Source organism: Melospiza georgiana, chromosome 6, assembly GCF_028018845.1.
Source record: "Melospiza georgiana isolate bMelGeo1 chromosome 6, bMelGeo1.pri, whole genome shotgun sequence".
Lineage (NCBI taxonomy): Eukaryota > Metazoa > Chordata > Aves > Passeriformes > Passerellidae > Melospiza > Melospiza georgiana.
Genome location: NC_080435.1, coordinates 41,680,133 through 41,685,129, shown reverse-complemented (window position 1 = coordinate 41,685,129; position 4,997 = coordinate 41,680,133).

Here is a 4,997-nt window from a genome sequence, read left to right as displayed (position 1 = left end):
AGATGTGACCCAAACGATCTTTATTTCTTCTTTCACCGAGCGGTGCCTGCAGGGTCCTGATTCTGAATTCCGTTTCAATTATCGATGCCACTTTAACACAAAGCGGCTTCTGTCTGCAATTACCGGCACTGACGGCGGCGCAGAGGCAGCTCCGGTGGCAGAACACAAAGCCTGGCACCTTCCGCTGTTTAGAAACTTTCATTTGCCATGATTAAAGGCAGCAGACGCGAGAGTTGTCGGTCTGCAGACGCGCACTGAGCGGCGCGCTCCTTCCCGGCGCATTCCCCGGGACACCAGCCCTCAGCACTCACCTCCACGAATCGCTCAGGAGAACTTGAACTGGTATTATGTAGACAAACTGACTGAGTTAACTCACCACGCTTTAGCTCAGCAAGGAAATTCTCTGCCTTTACTGCTGGTAAAGCTGAGCAGCCTGAGCTGCAGGGCAGAGACACCAGTACAGGCTGAGGCACAGGGCAACACAAAGATGAGTATTTTCCTTTTACACTGATGAGCTAAGCACTAGTAAAAAGCCTACAAAATACACTCCTCACTCACAGCTGAAATGTAGCCTCCTGCAAGTAGAAGGTGAGATGTTCTACATATATTACTGCCACAAATTAACTCAGAGAGAGATGGTGAGGTATCCCAGAACCAAATGAAACCAGTAGCAGGAAACATGCACACCTGTCTGAGTTGGCAACTATTTAAGACAAGAGGGTTGGCACCTGAAATCCATTGGGCTTGGACCCTACTCTGCAACTCAGCACCACCTGAAGAGCATCTTCTGATTCTCAGGTAAAATTTACAGCAACTGTAGTTTCACAGCTAAAGTCAGACACAATGGAATTCAAAGAGTAAATTTCTGTGCAGTAGCTGCACATCACTCTCTGCTGCTGGACCTTAAAGCCCCTGCTCTGCCTCAAGCTGGGCACTGCCTGCATGCTGACCCACAGACAGGCACACACACTCAGATCACTTGGGTCATGGAAAGGCAAGCAGACACCACCTCTCCTTTGCCCCTTCACGCAGGTTAATTTTTGCTGCTGCTTCAGTAAATGCAGCTGTGCCTCTTTGTCCTTCAGCTTTCTTCAGAAGCTCACCTGGCCTGTGTATGAGGGTCAAGATACTTATCTTCTAGATCCTTTCCTTTCTTTCTGTCCAGTCTCTCCCAATGACATCTGCTTAGCGTCCCCTCGCTCCCTTTCTCCACACCATCCATAATGTACCAAGCATATGGGGCTTTCAAAGACACAGGAAGAACCAATTGCAGGGGCTGATGGCTTCTGAGAGGTGCTGTTCACATTTATTGTTACCTTTTGTTTGCCCTTGCCTGTTCCTTGACAGGTGGTCTCTTTTTCTCAGTTGGTGGTTTACTTCTCTCTCCTGTAAGTTTGTTTGAACACGAGTGCACAGCTCCAAGCTGTGAGCACTGCAGCAGCACAGTGTGCAAGGCGAGTGTGCAGCCAGGGCAGTGCTGTTTCCCAGGAAAGGCCAGGCCATGGCTCAAAAGTAGGGAGTGGGTGTCTGAGGTGCTTAAGCTGGGTTGGTGCAGACACAGGGAACACCAGCCATGGCGGCCCTGCTCTCAGAGGTGAAAGTGTTCAGTCAGAGCTGCCAGCTCAGGAACAGAGACCCTCAGGAATCATCCTTCCCTTTAAAACCCTCCCAAAGCTTGTATGGATGGAACAAACCTTGAAACTGTTGGCCACAAAATATGACTTAAAGAGGTGGTGTGTAGGCCAGGCAGGTCATTCGCACCCCTTAGTGGCACAACCCCCATTTTCCAACCAGTCCCTGGAGCCCCTTGGGCTGCATGGCCCCATGGGGAGTGAATAAAAGACACTAAATCCCACAACCCCAAAAGACAGCACTGGAAAAGTCTCTGCCATGGTGGTGGCAGTGTCCAATTCCCACTGGACTTCCCGATCCCACGCTGTATCAGGACAGCCCATTTTGCAAGGGCCCAGCCAAGCTGCTGTCCCCAGAAGGCGGCAGAGGGTGAAGAGAGGGCAATTTACAGCCCTGCTTATTGAGTGGTGTGTGAGTCGTTTGTCACACTGAGCCCTGGCACCTTGTTCTACCTGTGTTGTGTGTGTTTTATTGGTGTTGAGCAGAGGGAGGCTGGAGCAGAGGGAAGTCTGGGAGGAAAGGCACTCAAGTGAAAAATGAACTGAGCCAAACAGGATTGAGAGAGATGCAGGGGAAGGGGGTGAAAGGGGCCATATTATAAAACACAAGACAAATGTGCCCACTGGCAGCAGGGTTAGGGAGAGAGGAAGAGGGAAGAAATGAGGGGGAGCAGGGCAGGAAAAAGAGAGAATAAAGACACCGACGTGTAGCCAGCACTGTCCTAGTGGGATCAGGGATGCACATGTAGTCAGAAAAATAATTCTCAGTTTAACAAAGCAAGAAGAGGGGGCGGGAATGGAGGAAAGCTACAGATCCAAACAGAAAGTGCCCCAGGGTATCCAATCTGCTGGGTTAAAAAAAAAAAAAAAATTAAAAAATTGCCTCTTCCCCCTCCTTTCTCCACTGGGGAGCTGGCTCCTTCCCTGTTCCCCCAGCCACCACCACCAAAAGGAATAGGACCAGAGAGAGAGCAGAAGGTCTGTTTAGAATTTCACATCTCTTCTATCCTGCTCCCTCAGTGCTAAACTTTCAAGACAAAAATCATAAAACGAGGTGCTTTGTTGGTGAGGGAGATTTAGAGATCTTCCTGTTAGGAACAAGAAAGGGAAGAGAGAGACAGAGAGTGAGACAGAGCGATAGCTAGATGGAGGGCCGGCTTTGTGCTTGCAACAACCCACAAAAGGTGCATTTTTAATTAAATTTATACAAAATGTGTCAGTTTTATCTCTATGTTTCAAACCTGACTCTTTTCTATCAAAGTAAAGTATTGATCTTCACTGCCCCGAAGCTACCTGACTGAATTAAACAGAATAAATAGAAGAAGGACTGAAAGGGCTTAGAAACAACTGCAGAGAGGCGAATGTTTAATGGCTCCACAGTCATTTGCTGCAATTAAAAAACAAAACCGTTTAGAGGGGCTGTTAACACCTTGAAGTCTGAAAATCCTCACTTCAAAAAAGCCCCAAAACAGCTTCCAGGCAAAACATTTTAATTGCCATAAATACTTCCAACCCCAGCCATCACTGGTGCATGTGCACGTTATACTGATAGACAAACAGATCCCTGGGCCCAACAAAACAGAACCTGCTCAGCTGGTGAGATATAGGTATGCTCTATATGGCACAGGGACACCCTCCACCCAAGGAAAGGCCTGTATGCAGTATGACACAGATATAAGTCCACTTTATGTAAACAAAAAACCTGTTTATCTGACAAGTTAAGGATGGATGTTTTAGACCCCCACAATTATTCCAGGTACATTTGAGTAACATGACATTGCCTTTACTGAACAAATATTCTCCAAACTCCACACTCAATTGCATGTCATGCATAGACATCTTACAGAGCTCTCTCTTTGCCTGTTTTATGTCACAAGAAGAGTCACAGACAGTGCCACAACCAGTCTCACTTGATTAACAACTATGCTAGGGCTGGGACACCCTCTGACAAGAGCATACAGGCCCCGGAACAGGCAGGGCCCATCGTTTTGTTAAAGGCTCCTGACCACCATGTGACTTAAGAAACCGACCAAACAACCAAACAAAAAACCCACTGCATTTTCTTGGTTAACCTTAAGGTAGTGTGATACTGTATAACTTACCAAAGCCTTACTGATGGCCTATGCATCTCTCAGCATGGAGATTTTCCATCCCTACTTTATGGTCATCTTCTGCTGAACTTAGCAGAAGAACTCTCTCTGTAGAGAGAGAGATCAGGAGGCTGAAGAGCCCTAATGGCTTCAGACTTCCAGAGTTTGCCCTGGAAAATAGTCAGGCTCATTCACAACTCATCCCTTTCCCTGGCTATTTCTGGGATAAGCAGAGCAGCCTTAAGGTAGAAAGCAGTTTTTGCAGGACATGATTACAGTTTCCTATCTTAGTGGGCATACTACCAGGCGGGCAGTGTTCTGGTGCTGTTCCTGGGGAAGATGTTTTGTACAGAGACTACATTGATTTACTTTGTGTTTATAAACGTCTGGAAGGAGATCCATAGCCTGAAACCAGCTCTTGGCTGAAAATCAAAATAAACAAATATATCATCATTGTGCATAATTTCAGCTAGCAAAGAAATGTGACTGTGAATCCGGACAGATGCTCAGAGGTGCTGATTCGGTTCTTAGCTGTGTCACAGTCCCACTGTGGGACCCTGGAGATCTTGAATGATCAGCCTACAGTTCTGGTCCCTCTGTATGAAATGAAGAGCATCCAATCCCCTATGCACAGAGACACGCAGGATCCTAAGTCTCGGGGACTATGGTTTGAAAGCCATGGAAGTGAGTAAGAGTATCTCTGTGGGGCATAGAGCAATACAGAGGCCAGCACTAGAGAGGCTTTAAAGGAACTAGCTCAGGTCCTAGAGAAGAGAACTTACAGCACTCAGTAGGGCAAGTTCAGGCTGTTTCTTGTCCCTCTGGGCTAGATGGGGCTTGCTATCTGGACTAGCTGTGCATGAGCTCAGGTACAGCTACCATAGCCTGAACTATTATTGCCCATTTATTGCCCATGAGGTTGATTCACCAAGCCAACAGCCATCCTCACATACAACCTTGCAGGCCACAGGGAGCCATGGGCTTAGCTCCAACTTGGCTTTGGAATTCCAGGCACTCAGAAGGTTACCTGAACTGGATCAAATTCTTTGGCAATTTCCCAAGGCATTTTCCTGGCTTTGTGAGTAGTTCTGCTGATCAGGATAATGATCAGAGTAAGACTTCAGTCTATCACATGGACAGCAAGTCCATCTCTTTTGGCTGATTGAAAATGTTCCACAACACCAAATATAGTGTCCCTCATCATTTCAGGGCCAAAAACCATCCTGAGAATTTTCCTTACTTGGGTCCATAACATGAGTGATTTTTGCTGAAGGAG